This window comes from Hermetia illucens, chromosome 2, assembly GCF_905115235.1.
Source record: "Hermetia illucens chromosome 2, iHerIll2.2.curated.20191125, whole genome shotgun sequence".
Taxonomy (NCBI): domain Eukaryota; kingdom Metazoa; phylum Arthropoda; class Insecta; order Diptera; family Stratiomyidae; genus Hermetia; species Hermetia illucens.
The window spans coordinates 105,954,164-105,974,313 of NC_051850.1; the positions used below are offsets into that span (position 1 = coordinate 105,954,164).

General features: G+C 40.4%; 1 long non-coding RNA gene across 1 annotated transcript; it reads right to left on the reverse strand.

Annotated features, from left to right (window-relative positions):
* Positions 1-18,595: 18,595 nt before the first annotated feature.
* Positions 18,596-19,794, reverse strand: LOC119649729. Its single transcript, XR_005249182.1, has 4 exons — positions 19,679-19,794; positions 19,323-19,576; positions 18,941-19,174; positions 18,596-18,882 (listed from the first exon to the last, which is right to left on the reverse strand). It is a non-coding gene; the product is annotated as an uncharacterized LOC119649729 (long non-coding RNA).
* Between the last annotated feature and the right edge of the window lie 356 nt (positions 19,795-20,150).

Here is a 20,150-nt window from a genome sequence, read left to right on the forward strand (position 1 = left end):
TAAGTACTTACTCACTCTACTTGGTCCCTTCTTTAGTGAAAAGAATTCTAAGGTTTTATTTAGAAAATTTTTACAATACAAGATACACCAATTTATCATTAAATTATTATTCTATTAGCACCACTTATTAAGGATCGCCTAAGGAACGCTTGATGAGCATTAAAATGCCTAAAGGCGATCATTCTAATGAGCCTTGATGGAAAGTTTCCTTCGTCGGGGTGAAGTTGTTTTTTCAGCCTGCTCCCCATTATTTCTAAGCTCTCCCATACGTCCAATGCATGAACTTTATTTACATGTGCCACGGGTTCCAGGCTGTCTGCCGTTACTGAATGTGCCCCTTCGATAATATGTATGACCACTGCTGAGCTTACCGTGTTGGCACTTCGTTTTTCATCATATCCCACTTCTTTGACGTGTTTTTGAAATCTCCCCGTGATGAGTCGTTTGGTCTGTTCTATATAGACTTAGTCGCAGTCGCTACAAATTATTCTATATATACCGCTTTTTCCTTTTTTTTTATTAATGGTCCTTTTCGCTGCCCAGTCGTCGTTTAACAGTGATGTCTCGGCTGATACCGACTGCTTGTATGTTGAATTTTCCAAATAAGAGTTTTTATTTTATGAAAATTGTCTGATCAGTAGTGGTCTGTTGGACCAATAATATCGAATGTTGGCTCCTCCATATTTGTTCTTGTCTCCGTCTAATTAATTTTTCAGGCGTGATCTTCCTACATCCGTTCTTCTCAGCTAAGAGTTTTCCTTTCAGGGCTTTCGGCTGGTTAGGTTCTGAAAACATGAACTGTTTCACTTTTTGAGGCACACATTTCGGGCCCTCACTTCTCTATGTTTCATTCAATATCAGAAATAAGACACCTTCGAAAAGTGCTAATCGAGTCCTTTCATTTGATACCTCATATGACCATACTCTGTGAAAAAAATTACATCCTCTTTTCGCATCTACTCAAACTCAACGCGAATTGGCGCCACTTGATTTATGTAAAGGGATACACACACCACACGTTCTCACCAGATTTCGTGGCAATTGGTTCAGCTGTTTCACACAAAACCTCAAAAACATAATTTGAAACCCATGTCCGAAGAAAAAAACTTCGCTGTCCATTATATCATCTGGGTGGGTGAATTGGATTAAATCACTAAGTACAATTCTATTTCGCGTAGACTAGAAACACCGTCTAGAGCATTAATCCGTAACCAGGAGCACACACTCTGTTGTCTCTTCAGCATAAGGTGCCATTTTGCGGACTGAGCCGCGCTAATCAGCAAACGATGCCTACTAGATAAGGGAATCCGGCATTGGCCATCACAGACGGAAATTCGCCAATAGCTTCGACAAGATCATGATTTCACCAACCTGAATAGGGAAGACTGTAAAACCCTATTCTTGGTCATGACGATCATTTCGGTCTTTTCCACAATTAGATTCATGATGAGTCATCCATACGCTGATATGAACTACGACGACCAGTCCAGCACCATCATCTTCGTAGTCGCAGCAGACTATCATATGAGGCCTTCCAAAGGTCTGAACCTAGAATAAATCCCTGAACTAACCTCGATGTGACTCTCATTCTCGGATCTCGCAGAACAGAGCCCGATCCTAATAGTCTCTCAATTTTGAAAGGTGGTTAGCGCCTTGAGCATGCCGCTGACCTCACAGAATCGAAGACGTTTCTTGCATCTAGCATCACAAGGAGTGCCACCTGTGTGCCTCAGCTAGTCTCACCACTTTGACCACTTCCTCAATCGGTGAATCGGTCCGCTCTAAACCCATATTGTTTGGGTGAGAGTTTCCTGCAGTACATATTGCGTCAGACATAATCTTCGCTTGATGGGACTCTCAAACAGTTCAATGCTATGTCCAACATACTGAGAGGACGGCACGTTGACGGGGCCCTTACATTTGCTTATCAGAACGGGCCTTGCTACCGTCCAGCGGGAGGGAAAATGCGCGCTGTCAAACTCACGTTGAATACACTGTGAAGCAAGTCCAGTTGAACTTGAATACAAGTTTGAAGGCTTTGCTGGGAATATCATTCTGTCTTAGTACTGCTTCGTTCCTCATGAATCTCGCCTCTTCCAGTTCCTTTACAGTAAACAGTGAACATTCCTCAATATTCTTCCTTTTATCGAAAATGTCAGTTCGAATGGGTGGACCGGAGAAAAGTACCTACACGATTTCTTCCATCTTCCATGCTTCCATGGAGCAGACTGATTGATCAGCAGTAAGTTTTTTGGTAACTTATACCTGAACCCCCATGAGCCTGTGTTATTGTCGCTGACTAGGTCATGCCAGCAGGCTGCGTTTTGCTATTGTCTTGACCTCTCGGTCGTTGTAGAATCCACCAAATCCTGAGGGAGTATCTTCCTCCAGCCTCCTTTTGAGCGCTAATGCATCGCAAGTTGCATTGATGAGGTTCTCTGTTGAGTTCATTAATGATTCATTCGCAGTTCTTTTGTCCGCAGTTTCAGAGAAGATATGTACTCAGAATCATTGTGCGTGGTATTTTCCAGTGCTTTCTATTGCACAATTGACACTAAGGATTCCGTAGTAAAGTTCACGTCAGAGATGTCGGAGTGCTATCGATACTTAGAATAAAAAGTTTCGTCGCATCTTGGAGAGCATCTTTAAAATTTGCGTGTCTCGAAAATCTGGTTGAGTCATTCCCGATTCGAAAGATGTGGGATGAAAGTCTTCTCCAGCGAAAATTTTCCTATTCTCCAAGGCGTCGAACGTATTCCGAAAAACGGGAAAAGATTCATTCACAATTCATTAACAAGAAATTGTTCTAAGGTAGGCTGGCCATAAGTTCTTCTTGGGAAAAATTCACTGGTATACGGGGGGCAATGAACTCTCTATGCAGTAGCAAAGAATTTCCTCGAATTACAGAATTAAATCTTGTAATATGAAGAACTTACAGAAAACCAAAAATACTTTGGAGTGTGTTGACAAATTTCGTATTCTCTGTCGATTGCTGGAACTGTTCAAACACAAATGAAAATAATGATTGTCGACGTAGTAAGTCGTAAGAAAAGAATGTGCGGAGAAAAGGCCACAATGTTTCCTGTGCAAACGGCAAAAAGGTATTGACATCTAGTGTCTTCTAATAATAATAATCGTTGGCGCAACAATCCATGTTGGATCAGGGCCTTGATTTGTGTTAGAGCACTTAATTTAAGACCGTAACGGTACACTAGGAGGCAATGTGGTCAGCATTGCGCTCGCCCAAGATTATTACCCTGATTTAACTCAGGTACTCATTCACAGCTGAGTCGACTGGTATCCGGCGTCAAATCACGATACAAATTCCACTGCCACCAGTGAGATTTGAACCGCGACCTTCCTTCCTTCCTTCTGGAGTCGAATGTTGACTTGAGAGGCATATCGGTTATCGTCGCCACATTATCATGTGAAAAACAGGTCTTTTAACTATACAATGGTTATGCTCTTTTTACTGTACCAATAGCGTAATATGAGGATGTTGCTCTGTCAGAGATTACAGTGCAACAGCGGATTCCCAGGAGCTGAAGCAACAATACTGGAATTTATGAAGTACTAAATGGCCTACTCGGAGCCTTTTTAACTTCTTCAGCAAGACGAGGATGATCCTCAGGGTGCAGGTCTATGTAGGTCTAGGGTGTATTCTTGATACTTTCAGTTACCGAGGTGGAAGCAAGACATACAAGTGGACGAAATGAGTTATCTTTTATTAAATTTAATGCACCGTAAAGTACTTGGCCTTAATACTTTAGGGGTGTCAATACTCATCGGTTTTGCAGACGATTTACCAGTGGTTGCAGTCGCGAAGCATAATGTACATTTAAGACAACATTGGGTGAGGGAGTATGCATAGTCACCGGGATGACTGACCAGCACCTTCATAGAAAAGGAGGATACATCAATTTAATATATCCGTGAACTTTCGACACACCACTTTGCAAAAGTGATAGAGCAGATGGGAGCTACGATACTACAAAAGGCACAAAAGGCCGCTGAACCCATACACTGATTCCGAGTGTTGAGAAGTCTGACGTAGAATATTACGGGGAAGTAAATTACCATCTGGCACAATTGATTATAAGATCTTATTATCGTGTATGCACCACTACACCGAGGAACCCGGAAGACTTAGTCTCTCATTATCAAACAAGGAGGAGAAAACGACGTTGAACAACCCGACGAATTGAGAACTGCCAAATATGAGAGTAACTAGACTGTGTTAGACGCTACTAAAATGAACACATAAAATAAGGTGGCTAAACCGAACTAACATAGCGAAGCACCCAGCTAGCATGAAGGTACTCAGTGCGGAGAAATACGTTATGGGGGTGCAACGAAGATAGGAGTTCTCTTCCTAGGTTAAAGAAATTAAGAAATTATCAACTTCCACTCCTTCATATCATAGGTCACAATTGAGGCGATCTAAGGAAAGTGCCAATCGAAACCTTTGATGATACCCTTATGACTAGATTCGGTGAACAGAAAAGTGGACATCCCTTTGTTGTATGTATGGGGACCCCTCTTAAACTCAACATAGAACGACAACTCATAACATACGTGGGTGATCACCGTTCCTACTTTCCCACCGAATTTCCAATCAAGCGTAGCCATTTCTAAGAAAAGTGCATGTGATAGACCAAGCTACCTATGTAGGTGGAAGAAAAACACCCGTGTGTGGACAAAAACGGCTATGAGAGGGCCCAACAAATCAATATAAGACTTAAATTTACAATGCCAGGTCCCGGAACTCCAGTCCCGGCGGCTTTTGGGAGCTGGAAAGCAGTATTCCGGTCATAGATATCCCCCGACCGAAGTGCTTCGGGGTTGGGTTACTTAGCTATCGTTGCATTTCATACTATACGCAGTCTGAAGAGAGACGCGTCTCAAAGATGTACTCACTCTCGAGAATACCCATTGCAAAAACTTGGAAAGATGCCGCATTAGGCATACGTATTACCCATACGTCAGCTCACAGTTGTATTACTACACCTGGCGGGAGATGTCGCAGGGACTAGGAGAAGCTCGACAATTCTGCTATCTTCTCAAAGCCAACGTTGGCGAAGATGAAAGCCAGAGAAGCTCCCGCAATACTAGTAAATGTAAAATGTAAAAAAGTGCCTAAATAAAAAACCAAACAGAAAAGCAGTGACGAATCAATGTCCTGCTCCGTGATAAAAAATACTGTGTATCGAATTCATAAACGACAAATATAATGTGCAAAAGGGAATTAAAAACATGGGCGGGGCCATTAGTGTTCTGTATAACGTTGCCAAGAACGAAAAAACGCTCCAACGGACGTCACTCAGGCAATACAAGCGATGCCGTCTCAAAACTCAAGTGTGGCAAACTCGAAAAGGACGCTAAAAGGGAAGGAGGCCTTTCATCCGAAAAAGCAGCACCAGCTTCAGTGAACACAATCGAAGTAAAGCTCCTAAAAGGGACTAAGAAGCATGGGCCAAGGTTTGGTGCTGAGAAAAAAGGGGCACACAAAGAAAGATTACGTCCAAATTCATCATGTCTTAGAAAAAGTTACATGATATATGCCCATATTTTCAGGAAGTTCACTCTGATCCGAAACTGATGGACCTTAGAGAAAACGTCAGCCGAACGGGGCATTCCCAGAGAGAATATTTGATAATGGAGCTGAAAAAGTTTCCTGTGAAGACGGCTGAAAATTCATTCAGTAAAGTGTGAGATCTTTCGGGGAAGAGGCTCAGAAATAGGTAAAGGAGCACTAGATTGCCATATAATGTAAACAGATTGATGAAGTTACATCCAAAGAAGATATCTACCAAGCCTTAGAAAAATAGTTCGGGCAACTATTATCTTATCGGCTGAAGCAGATTTAAACTGCTGGCAGTTGGTAAAGTGTTTGCCGACTCGGAGAGCAGGTGCCCCTCAAGCGCTGTTTTACATGGCTTTCTGCGACATGCAATGGTGACTGTGATAGGTCAAACCGAAGCTTCTGCAATGCAAAAGCGTGAGAGAAAGTCAAAGCCCCGATATGATACCCGGCGATTTCAACGCGTGGGCAGTCGGTTGGGGCAATCGGACTACGAACTCCACATTGTACTTACTGCTTTTGCGGAGCTAGGTTTGGTTTTTGCAAACACTTCATCTATTTTTCGAAGGATAGGCTCATACGCAAATTAACGCAAATCGAGGAGTTGCGGGCTGCATCCTTTCGACCGAGAATGTTTCGCCAACATCCAGAAGAATACCAGACTTCCCCGAAAAAACGAAAAAAACGGTTAGTATACGCGCACTTTCGAAGTAGACTTAAGCAGGCTATATCCACCAGGAAGCGGGAATGCATCAAAGAACTTAGCATGGAGGCAGACCTAAACCCTTGGGAAACAGCGTAGAGGGTTATTATGAATAAGAAGATGGGGTGAACACGGCAATTGACCTCCTCGAATCTTCTTCTCGATATGGCCCTCTACCCCCGAATAAAGAGGAACGCAAAAAGTATCAAAAAGCATTGGACTTCTGCAAGATACCCGCGAAAACTGCAGATTAACATGCAGAGATCTGCCGGAGAATCGGTGAGAATAAAGTTGCGGGTTTGGATGCTGTTTCCAATAGAGCTCTTGAACTCGCTGTTGTGACCAGACCCGACCGGTTTAGCAGCATATTTAAAGCATGTATGATAGGAGGAATTTTCCCCGCCCGGTAGAAGTGAGAAAAATTACTTTTGCTACCGAAGGCTAACAAGCAACCAGGACATCCATCGTCATATCGTCCGATTTGCCTTATCGACACGATAGAAGAGATACTCAAAAGGGTCATCTAAAGTAGACTTCTTCCTGTCAGAGAATATACGGATGGTTTATCGGGGCGTGGATTTCGTCAAGCTTATTTAGCAGTAGTGTTGAAGATAGAGGCAATGCCGTCTAATGACAGTGCGGTGGTGACATTAGCCGTCAATTCAGTCAGCTGAGAGTGGATAAAAAGGTCATTGGGTAAAGCGGCCGTTCCTGGTTATTTGACTAGGCCCATCGAAAGTTACCTCTCAAAAAGGACGCTTGGATGCGATACAGATGAGGGACCTAATCAGTACACCGTCACAACAGGAGTACCACAAAGCTCCGTGTTGAACAGTTTCCTGGGTAACGTTATCTACAATAGTGTTCTTGTTGTATCCGTGCCAATGGAGGTTACGATAATCGGTTTCGCAGTTGATCTAACCGTGGTTGTCATTGCAAAGCAACCTGAAAAAGTTGAGTGTACGCTAACGAAACCATTAACGCCATAAAATCGTGGCTGGAGATGGTTCAGCTTGTCCTTGCGAAACAAAAGACGGGGGCGGTCTTGATTGCCAACGATTAATATTCCTACTGGTGGCCACATCATTATTTCAAAGCCGGTTATCAAAAATCTGGGGGTGATTTTTGACACGAATTTCAGGGGACACCTGAACTATGATTGTCAAAAAGCGATAAGTACTAATGTATTGTTGCCTCGGGGGATGTCTAACACTCGAGGCCCAAGATACAGCCGCAGATTACTTATGTCCGGAGTGGTTCGCTCAATAGGCAGCATCAGGCTAAAGGCAAATATGACTTACTGCTATGTGTTTAGTGGCGTTAAGGGTATGCAGCACTTTCAGGACAGTTTCAGACGAGTTAGCGTGTGTTATTGCGGGAACTTTTCTGATGGACTTTCTGGCAAGTGGAATGCATTGTGTATGAGAAAGAAAATGACGCTGCTTGAAAAGCATACAGAATACTGAAAGGCAAGTCGAGAGTTGCTGGAAAACTGGCAGTGTATTGAGTTGTGGATTGAGCGGTGACATGACGATATTAACGGTCGGTTGGTACGGAAAGCATCTGTACCGATTCAGGTTGAATGATTCGCTCTTTTGCCCTGAATACGATTGCCCCGAGGGTTTGGAGCACATCATTTCTCCCCGATTTGCTTTGTTCACAGAGGAAATCTCACTGAAAATCATCATAAACCCTCAGAACATCATAATCAAACACCGTAATCAAACGAATTCAGGCAGGACTTGGTAAAATTGTTGTTGGGAAAGTTGGTGGGTTCATGCTGCTATTGACAAAATTAACCAAATTCCTATAAATCAGTTTTCGAGTTACAAACCACGAATCAATTACACTCTCAATGTATGCCAAACCACATTGGAATACATAAATATATACTTTTCCAATTCAAAGGTATTAATCAATTGCGTACATACCGATTGCATAAAACTTTCAACAGTCTAAAGTTCAATTGGCTCTGAAGACTGCACTTGAGCCCATCAATAGCTTGCCATAACATCGATTGACCATTATTAATGACTAGAAACTGGCTCCAATTGCCCGACTTCCTTGCAAGTGTCTCCATCCGACAGCTGCAAGTCGTTTATTGCTGGGAGCGCCACAACTGGTGGGTCCAATGGAAGCAATCATCCAACGTTCAATCTCACGTCATTCAGCCAATGCACAAATCAATTTAAGGGAGAAACGCTTCGACTTACGTAGACGAAGATAGACACTTCAGACATGTCAGGAAAGAGGGTCGATTGGCTTTGATACGAGATGACGAAGTAATAGCGAGGCAATCAATGATCACGTGCACTTTGCTCTGCCCGGTTGGCATCCAGTTCTGACCTAAAATTGCTGATAATACCTCGGAGGAAGTTGCTGTACTTGATGAGGCGACTGAAACGGAAGTCGTGCCATGCCATCACGCTCCACTCGATGATAATGATGATGGCCTCACTTTGTTCAATTGCGAGCATGAACTGCACACACAATATATGACATTGTTGGATTACAATCGACACTGATTTGAGATCGATATTTTCTTGTGTACTTACATACACATATAGATAGTGAGTAATATCAAGTGCTATCCGTGCACGGCTTTTCTGCCTCTTCATCAAATTTACTAATGAATCTTAGATAATCTATAATCACAACAGTGCTTATCCATACCCCTATGGGTCAAAGGTGATTTTCAGTGACTAATGGTTGCCAGATCGCATTTGATTTCATAGCCTGCGGCTCAATTTCTGGAAACACTTGTCTGCCCATTTACAGCTCCAGACGCACTTGCGTATCATTAAGTCATACATCATAGAATGTTGTCAGTAATCTCTAGAATAAGCGGTTTAAGATGACCGAAGACTCTGCCAGGCTATCAAGATGTGACTGGGCTTAATGAACCTCGTTTATCATGTGCAAGATGAGCTCGTAAAGTCTTCAGTTATTCACAATTGCATGTCCTTTGGGCTTATGCTAATGATCCGCATGATTTTCCTGCACCTCGTTAATGGTGAAACAGGTACTGCAATTAATTCCGCTCATACCTGCATTGCAGGGAGACGGATGGGTTTAACAGGACGCTCGTAAGGTAGCCTACTTAGATCAAGCATATATATATTTAGGTTGAAATTAGTACTAATGGCACTGAAATCAATTATGGAAATTTTACATGCATAAGATTCTTGACCTTACCAAACAGAAATCAACCAACAATTTATGTTCTGTGAGAAGAAGTCGAAGCATCAGCCATGTTCCAGTTATTGCATTAATTATCGGTACCTGTTAAAACGGAAGTTGGGCGTTTCAGATTTGAAAGGTTCTTTTTATTTTTTTTATTGAAGAATATTTGGGTGCTTGATAATACAATTTCAACAAAACTGGTAGTATATATGCATTAAGGGGGTCATCCCATGTGTCGGGTTGGAGAAATCGATTTTTTTTGCATGAATTGTATCTATATATAGTGGAGAATATGTGGGCAAAGGGATTTTCCGATATTCCGAGTCGTTCAGAAATTACAGGGTTAAACAGGTAACGAGTTTGCAGCCGCGGCTAAAGTACTCGATGAGAAAGCGCACCGAATCTTTTTTTACTTGTTAGTTTTTTACCTGAGCCTTATAAATTCGCACACAGGTATATGTAAATATAAAAAGGTGGAAAACCAATCAATTGTCTAAACTTATTTGCTGTTTGGAATGAAAAGGATAATCCAGTCTAGAGTGAGCACTGAAAGGCTTTCAAGCTATACTCAGTTATATTTTGTTGTAAGTATTGTGCCGTTTGTGTGTTCAGTGATTTTTTTAAATGGATCGTACGAAGGGAGATCGCTTTAACGTTCAACGTTATGCTCGCACTAAAAAACGAGTATTTCATGGGAATCGATACTTATTAGAGAAGAAAAAGGACTTCGCATTAACATCAGCAAAGAAACGTTTAGCAAGCATGAACATGGATGTTCCAATTGCGACAAGTTTTGTATATTGTATATTGCATTTTGCTGGAGTTTTCTCCGGGATTTCTGCAAATAATAAAATATACGTAGTAGTAAAAAAGGAATGCGTAGGACATGTCGAGAAAAGAATGGGAACACGGCTTAGAAATGCAAAGAAGAATCATAAAGGCATTGGTGGAAAAGGGGCTGGAAAACTTACTGATGAGTTTATTAACGACCTCACTATATATTTTGGGCTAGCTATTCGTGGACACGCAAATTCGATAGAAGGAACGAAGCAAGAAATTTGGGCACAACGCAAATTCGATAGAAGGAATGAAGCAAGAAATTTGGGCAACCTTCTCCAGCAGGCGAGGACAGTTGATGCAAATGGCGCAAAGCGGAAGCTAAAGGAGAACTGGATAGTTTCCACCACGAGAAGGCACCTTTGACTGAAGAAGTTCAAACAGTCATCAAACCAATCTACGAAGATTTGTCAAGAGATGGTCTCTTGAACAGATGTTTAGGAGCAGAGATCCGGAATAACAATGAGTCGTTTAATGCATTGATCTGAACTTTCGCCGTAAAAAAACACCAAAATTCAAAAAATTAACTTTAAAAGCCCACCAAAAATTTACCTTTTAATATTTTCTAATTATCCTAGTTTGTGGACCGTGGAATATTGTCCACATTAAAATAACGTTGAGTTTTTTTCCCTCAGATGAACACAGCGCCCTCCAGCATGGCAGCAGAAAAACACCTTTTTTTGGAGATGGGTGCATAAATTGACACGTATTCCAAAAACTAGCTACGATATCAAGCTGAAAAATTTATCGTATATACTAGAGATATCAGTAAACATAACATCTCAGTGCAAAAACACGTTTTTATCTTTATCCAGTCCTTCAAAATAATTTTCCAAAAAAGGCAAAAAAACGGCCTTCACACGGGATGACCCCCTTAAGAAAGTCAAACCATTTGCTTTAATGTGATACTGATATGCAGGCCTAACGAGAGATAGGTGGAACGGGAGGTGACATTCCCCCGAGCCCACACTTTTGTCGGGGCCCGCAATACTGATTTCAATAAAAATGGATAAAATGGGGTCCAGCATAATTTTTACCCCAAACCCATATAATTTTCATCCCGCCCCGATTTTTTCGCATAATTTTCACCCTGGGCTGAGAAGTTCCTCTCTCCAGCTTTGGTGACATGCTATGTAGTAACGATGCCATAGGGTGCACTCAAATTTCGCAGAACAGGCAACTTGGGCCTATGGCAACCTTTTAGTGGAAAAAACATTAGTAAAGTCGGTTCACACACACACAATTCTTCGGGCTCTTCCCACGGGCGTCCCATGTTCCTTTTTGCCGAGAAAACAACAACAAATTCTAACTGGGTGGACCGCAGCAGCTTATCTCCCTTCATCCACATGAAGTCACTGGGGGCATAACTCATCTCAGCCCAGCCACTTCACCAGTCGAATCTTTCACTTATGCACCGAAACCGCTTTAGTCGGTCAGAAATCTCCCTTCAACCCCTCATTCTTTCTAATTTTAATTACTTGTAACTTTTAATGCCATGGCGGTCACATTATCTGCAACTGATACACTGAGGTCGAGGGATATGGACCGCCAAAATTTACCATCGTAAGTGTTCTGGGCCCCTGCACGGTAAGTTCACACCTTCTGTCTTTTTAAGGTTTTGTGTGAAACCTTGTGTTGAGGGGGTTAATGGAGCGCGCAAAATTTTTGTTCGTATTATCGCAACATGTGGGGTATCAAATGAAAGGGCTCAGTTAGTACTTTTCGAAATTGGTCCTATATTTGATATCGGGTGAAACGTAGGGGAGTAAGAGCTCAATATATGGCTATCAAAGAGTGTAGCAGCTCTCGTTCTCAGAACCTATCCAACCAAAAACTCTGAAAAAAAATCACAGTAGTGCATCTCTACGAAATCTAGACCTCAAAGTACATCCCGTTCCGAAGTTAATAATAGTATATTGCCACATTTTAGAAATTTAATCGGCAAACCCCTTATGTCATTCCAGAAGCACAAAATTTGGCGTGAGTGTAAGGGCACAATCGGTCGAGTTTGAAGAAAATCCACCTATCATTAAGAAAGTCTTTGTCATTTGTTATGAATTCCGTGCATTCTTCAACGTGTATGACGTCATCATCACATATCAATTTGTCAATACCACAGCGAAGTGAGTTCATATCAATGGGGTTGCAGAGAATTATTTTGTTTTAGTTTTTTAGTTATTTGTGAATGAATATCAATTACTCCAAACAGACATGTGTGTATGTAGGTATATAGTATATGCGTGCTAGTGAAGTTTAGTGTCTAATTAAGATAGATATATATGTACATTAAACCAGCCGCATTTAATATACGTACTATATATGCACAGATGTATGCTTTTGCGCACGAAGTAAATCGGAAATATGGGTACGATCAATTTATATATGTGCATATATATGTACAGTATTCCGAAATCGGCAGCTTGTTTGTTTAGGGTGAAGATAATATGTGCTGCATGCTGTAACATGTACGTATGTCTTCTAGTTTGGAAAAATATCAAGGAATATGTTGGATTTTCAGCTATATACGGATAAAAACATATGCGTAGAAATTTCTCACATAATATGAACCCAAGACCTTTATACCCGAAGCGTGGTGTTCCGACTTGTTTCATCTTGGTTTTATGTTCTGGGTATCCTTCCCATAGTCATTTTCTTCCACGCAATATAGATGCTTTTGTACAGGGAACATGTTGCGCTTGATAGAAGATCTGGCAACTCCTCACAGTCTGTCTGACTTTTTTTCGATGAGAGGTGGAAAACTTAAAAAAAAAGCTATTGGCTCCAGGCAAATGATTATTTGGAATTCTTACCCATTAAAACCACCTCGTTCTATTCTCCCCGCGGGACTCTAAATGGTTAATACCATCCAAATGTGTAATCACAACAGGGCTGGATCACAATTTATCTCGTTTTTACGCAGGCTGCTTTAATGCGAATTTTTCTCTCATTTGCTTTATTCTCCATTGCATCGCCCATACTGGAAGTGCATATAGTGGGATCAAGCAGAATACCTTTGAAATGAGATGACAGCTCGGCCCTTGGGCCACTTATATTTGGTAGTATTCTAGCGATCAGTGCTCCGGTGTTATATGCCTTCGTTACTGCACACTCTACATGTGATTTGAAGTGTAGCCTTTGGTTGATCATTGCGCCTAAATACATGCGCGCAGGCTGGACATGCACTGTTTGTGTTCCCAGTTTGATCTTCATAGACGTGCACTTTCACAATCGGAAGTAATCTATTATAGATTATTCGTTAGACTAGTTTATCAGTATTATTGAAAAGAAATTGGTGGACGAAGGTTCACCCAGAGGTTTGTTTGAGTTGATCCAACATACAAATTCAAGCAATGCGCCCGGAGGCAAATTTTCTGTATGTAGTCTTTTTGGTGCCACTACAGGAGTCCGTGATAGCTTCCTCTTACTTTTGATGATAACTACATCCAAGCCTCTTTATATTTTTCGTGTAGTCCCTGGTATCTACATAAGTTTCTGTTCCGTTGACTGCGTCTTCTGGCCTTGAGGCAGGTCTTGGCGTATTCCCCGATTTCGGAGTTCCAACAAAAGTTCGGTACTCGCTTCTGAGATACAGTACACCTTCATATGGACGCCACACATGGTCTTCGTAACTTTTCGCCAATCTGTAATCATCAACGTTTCTTTCGAGCGTTGTATTTTGCTACAAACTTGTTTGAAATTTTCTCACCAAACTTACAAGCTGTCCTTCTTCCAGTTGTCCTCTGGGATAAATTTATTCTTGTGTGCTGCATGATTTCAAAAATTATGGTCTAGTGGTCGCTGTGTATATATTCTTCACTGACGTACCACTGGAGATTATTAACTAAAATAATACTAATAATCGTTGGCACAACAATCTACCATATATTGAATCAGGGCCTTGATTTGTGTTAGAGCACTTCATTCAAGAATGTAACGGCACACTACAATACACTTTAGGAGACATTGTGGACAGCATGGCGCTCGCCCGACATTATTACCGTGATTTAACTCACGTTGGTACTAGCGGTATTTACTTTAAGTACAGATTTGTATATGGAAATGTGCGGTAGATCAATTTGAATAGGCTGTCGTACGGAAGGTCGCGGTTCAAATCTCACTGGTGGCAGTGGAATTTGTTTCTAGATTTGACGTCGGATACCAGTCGACTCAGCTGTAAATGAGTACCTGAGTCAAATCAGGGTAATAATCTCGGGCGAGCGCAATGCTGACCACATTGCCTCCTAGTGTACCGTTACGGTCTTGAATGAAGTCCTCTAACACACTTCAAGGCTCTGATCATCCTGATCATCATCATTTTTATATTAGCTATATTTGAAAGTTTTGTGGGAAAGAAAAACTTACTAAAATCAATTCACTGTCCGTCTGTCACATGAACTTTTTTCATCATCGGTTATATCTGCTGACATGAAATGAAATACTTATTGACGCATGCAGTTAGTGACATTAGGCTAGGTGAGTATAATTTCGCGGTGTTTCTGGCGGTTAAATTATATGAAATCATCAAGACTTGCCTTTTCTTTTCTCTTGTAATATTTACTAACCTTGCAAGTACCGCCTAGAGACTTGTAGCACTGATGAAGGGAACAAGTGTTTCCCGAAATATTAGTATTTGCAAAGCTAATATATATTACTTGGGAAAAGAAATGGACTTAATTATTTCATTAGTCTAGGTTAAATTCTTCAGGAAGGAGCACAAGGCTGTCGTATGGAAGGTCGCGGTTCAAATCTCACTGGTAGCAGTGGAATTTGTATCGTGATTTGACGTCGGATGCCAGTCGACTCAGTTGCGAATGAGTAGCTCAGTCGAATCAGGGTAATAATCTCGGGCGAGCGCAATGCTGACCACATTGCCTTCTACAGCATACTGTAGTGTACCGTTAGGGTCTTGAATGAAATGCCCTAACACACTTCAAGGCCCTGATCCAATATGGATTGTTGTGCTAACGAATAGTATTATTATTATCCTCGGAAGTTATATAACCGAAAAATCTCCATATCTACATCTGTCAAAATAAATTCAATAAGAGTTAAATAAAAGTAAAAATAACGTTAAGTTAAAAATGAATAATAGTTCATAACAGTTAAAAATTAATATTTTAAAAACTTACCCTAGTCCTGCTAAGGCTCCTCCTACAACCAATAAATATGCAATGCAATAATATTGACCATAAAACATGAACGTGGAAAGTTAAGTCGAAATCCTACTATTATTAATACAGTTATAATAGATTAGAATTGTCTCTTTCGAGTGAAATTACTGCAACCTAAGACACATAATGTTAGTATCACATGCAAATAGACTACGAGTTATGTAGAAATGGAACTACCGTAGCTTTTAAACCAAAAGCACAGTACTTGTGATTTCCGACTTGCTCGTTGTTTACAAAGTTTTTAGCATCAATGGCTAAGAACCTTTGACTTTTAAGTCACCATATAAGGGATGATGTCCTCACGTAACGACCTTAACTGTCCTAGTGACTTTATTCTCATATATCTATCATAAAATTTTCTTGCCCTTTTCTTGTCAATAATCGATAAAAGTTACTAGCAGGCATGGTTAATCTCCTCATGTTGTCATCATTATTATCAACCCCGCAACAATTGGCATCCGGTCTAGAACTGCCTTAATAAGGAACTCCAGATATCCCGGCTTTGCACACAGGTCCATCAATTCGATATCGATAAAACTGTCTGGCGTCCACGAAAGGTTTCACATGGGACAATTTATTCAGCTGTTTCGTTGGAATTAACTGTCCTTTATATTTGACTCACAACTTTTCGGTAGTGTTCTTGGAGTTTGAATGCTCCGCTTTGAATCCGCCTGATCAACCTCCGAAGAGCATGGATTTTCACTTTACAACCGGACTTGTTTTCGGCGAAGTCTGACATGACTCTGTTTGCTGGTGCAGGTTACTCGCCAGTTGCTAGCCAACCCAATGGATCATAGCATTAGCTGCAACCCATGACACGCCCGGTTGCATAAACCACTGCATTTGCAGTTCAAGTCGAGAATAAAATTTCCAATCGAACTTTTTAACAATGTGCTATATATTATAAGCAATATATATAACCGAAATTTATTGTTTGTACTTTAACTATGCTTTCAATCAACTTTCAAAAAATAGCATAGGATTATTAGCTTTATTTAAGCAGATATAGGCATGGGGAAGTATTTTGTCAGATGTCATATATGCCCGGATTTTGTGTAGAGCTTACCTTTGAATTTTTTCCCCGTACTTTAGAAACTAACATATACAGCTTTTCTCATGATCTTGATTTCTCTGATCATGATCCTTTCACATTAACTTGGAAATATAAGGGACCCGAAAAAGACTAGAACTAAATATTTTTTTTCATAACACACATCTTTGCTCTGGTGGGATTGAGGAATGGATATTGGGGTTATTTTTAAGGTTTTGGGTAAGCACACAACCTTATTAAAATCGGTTTACTGTCTGTCTGTCTGTCCGTCACACGCATTTTTCTCGGAGATGGTTATAGCGTACATGCAAAAGGGGGTGCAAATTTTTTTTCCATCAAATATAGTCATGTGGGATAAATTAAAGGTCTCAGCTAGTACTTTTCGAAGCTGGTCTTAGTTTTGACATTTAGAAAGGTTAGAAAGTTTAGGAGTGTGGGGGGTTGAAAGTGATCATTTCTTTAAGGGAGCCATTCTCAGAAACTACTCAACCGAAAAATCTGAAAAAAATCAGGAGGCTGCCACTATATGGCAAATGAGCTTCGAAATACCTTCCATACCGTTATCTGTTCAAATAAAGTTAATAAATGTATATTACTATAATTTTTAGTAATTCGCTGCAACTTAAGCCCATTGTACCACCACGAAATTGCAATGATGTAGGCTCGGATATAAAGCATGATCTTACCAAGTTTGGTGGAAATTGTACTGTTACTAACAAAGTTATAATACATCAAAGTTGTTGCTTCTTTGCAAATTCAAGACTATGAATGTGAATATCATCCGAAACATAATATATGCATATATTACGTGCTACATACTAAGAAATACACAAAACCTTTTGTACCTGAAGCTTCCGGTTTCCCGGCTTGTTTAGCTTAGCATGATTCGTTTGTACGTCAGATTACTTAATGAAGAAGTTATCACTTAGGGTTGTTAGCCGTCTAAACGTAATAATGAAGAGCACAACTTCAACTTATAATAAACATTTCATCGTTGCTGTTTTAGATAGAGGAATCAATCCGTTTGACATCTAGAAATTTATAATGTCTGTTACCAGTGGAAGTGTCAATGTGAACCCCGAGATGGTCCGATGTACAGTAGGGTTACTGAGTTGGATTTAGGAACTATATAGATCAATCCTTTGTTGACTTGGTTGTTATAGGAACAGCAAGATTTGTGATGGCAACGCACATAGATCAGATATAGGTGCGATTTGTCCGTGCGAGATGACATCACGCGAAGTTAATTAGCTGCGCGTTTATTTATCTTGCACCGGTTGTATGTAAGACAAATTGCGGGTTAATGGAGTCAAAGGCTCAATCATTCAACACTCTGAGTGGGATGAATTCGGAACCGAAATCAAAGCATGGTAAACACATGCATTGTTATTTTTGTGTGGTTCTACCTTTGATTAACTGAATTATTCCATTTCAAGATGTACTGTTGTGGTGCCGGTGCAATTTACAGGCAGATATAACTCTGTATGTACACTGGTTTCTCAAAATTTTGCATATAAGTATCCGCTGATCCCAGGGAACACGCAATAGTTCCAGTTGGGGCACATATTGAGACCAGTAAGTTTTAACTGATTTCCATGCTGCTATTGAAGATCCTGTTAGAAACCGGCTATCAGGTCACAAGAGTAAGTCTTAACGTAGATGTCCAATTTCGGATTGACGCCTACTACCACCAGGCTTTCTAGAGTACAAAATCAGAACGCCTCAAGAGCAATGCTCTCCAGAGTTCCAGGATCTTGTGTTCCCTAGGCCCAGAATTTCAGCTCCTAAAATGCCCAACTTGTATTGCCATAATTCTCGCTCGGAGAAAGTGAATATGCTGGGGGTCCCCAAAATCCCTGTTGAAGGACGTGTACATAGTCCAGAGACTTATCGAAAACCGTTATTAGTTGCCAAAGGTCGCAGCTGCAAGTCGCGTTTGACGTTTCAGCAACAAAATTGGTTGTAAATTAGAAGACTGCTAACTAACAAATTTCAAATCTTTTCACTTAAGATAGTAAAAACTCAAAATTTAATATTTTAATATGTTTTATTTATTATTATTATTCCAATTCCAAAAATTATTATGTTATCGTTTGACAATATTAATCAGTTCTAATATTTTAATACTAAGGGTAGAGTACAGCATTTCTAATCAGCAGCCGGTGACAGCATGACTACTTAACATTATTGTTAACAATGATAATAATAATAATCGATAGCGCAACAATCCTATTTGGATCTAGACCTTAAAGTGAGTTAGAGGACTTCATTTGACGACGACGAAGGGTACACTAGGCGGCAATGTGATCGGCATTGGGCTCGTGCAGTATTGTTATAGAAATAATTGGAGAATAATCTAAAATAAAACATTTATTATAATAAATATATGATACTAAAGTCAAAACATTACGAACCTTCTTTAAACAACTGCAGCGCGCGACGTGCAACAAAATACTGTGGTTCGTATTTTCTTGCTATTCAGTTTTTGATTGGATGACCATGTAGGCTAAGAGCTTTATTAAAAATGTTCATCGCTTTGGGGGGATACAGCACACAAGTAATACTTCGCATATGACAGGTTCCTTAGAAACTGCTTGTCTGTCTTGTCTTTACTTTTCTCTAATCGCCTTCGGATCAAATATACACACCTAAATAGAATTTCATTCGTAATTATGAAAATGGAAGTGTTTGAGACAATAGCCAACATATATAGAAACAACAATATATAGAAAATTGTCAACTTGCTTGTTTAAAATAATAAAGAATTAGATTTATGAAAATATTGAGTATACGAACCTAAATTTATATCTATATCCATGTAAATGTGTGCATCTTCAAACCCAGTATTTTTCCATATTTTTGAATGGAAAACGCAAGGACACCAGAAGTTATTAGAGAGGTGGTCTTCGAGGCGTACATATCGCTGCTTACCGTCATTCAAAATTTACAATATGCCATAAGTGCAAGGCTTCCCAGACATTTTTCCAAGGATTTGCTGATTTTGCACGTGTGTATTATATTATGCTAACACTAATTGTTGGCAGAGAGGGCTGTAAAAGGTCATAAAAAGGCGACCGACAAGATTAAAAATAAGACACTAGACAAGATACAAACAGAAATAAGGATGACTATAGCCGTAAGGCGTCACGTACAAGGAGACAAAGGCCACCGTAAGCGTTTTCCCGATGACGACCACCAACCGGTCACAACCAATTAACAAGAAGGCAAAGAGGTTCGTCACTCTCTTGCTAGGTTCAATCTCATTCCATGGCAATTGATCAGGTACAACGATCCAAACACCTGAGCGCACCTGAGTAAATCAATTCATTCCTCGAAATGGTAAATCAACAAAAAAATAATACCAGCCAAGACGTATCGGTCTTCGTTTAAGAACCTGCGGAATGTCTATTATGTATGTATGTAAAGGGGGCCATAAATTGTGCGTTTTTCTTCAAAGATGAGAGGAATTTCGGGTCTTTATTTCCTTTAGAGCACGCAAGGATATTTTCTACTTTTCATGGTGGAGACCGGCTGGAATTATGTTTCTAGCTCAATTGAGGGTGGATCACATCCCCTCAGAAATCATTAGCTGAATATGTGCGTATCAATTAATACGAAAATGAA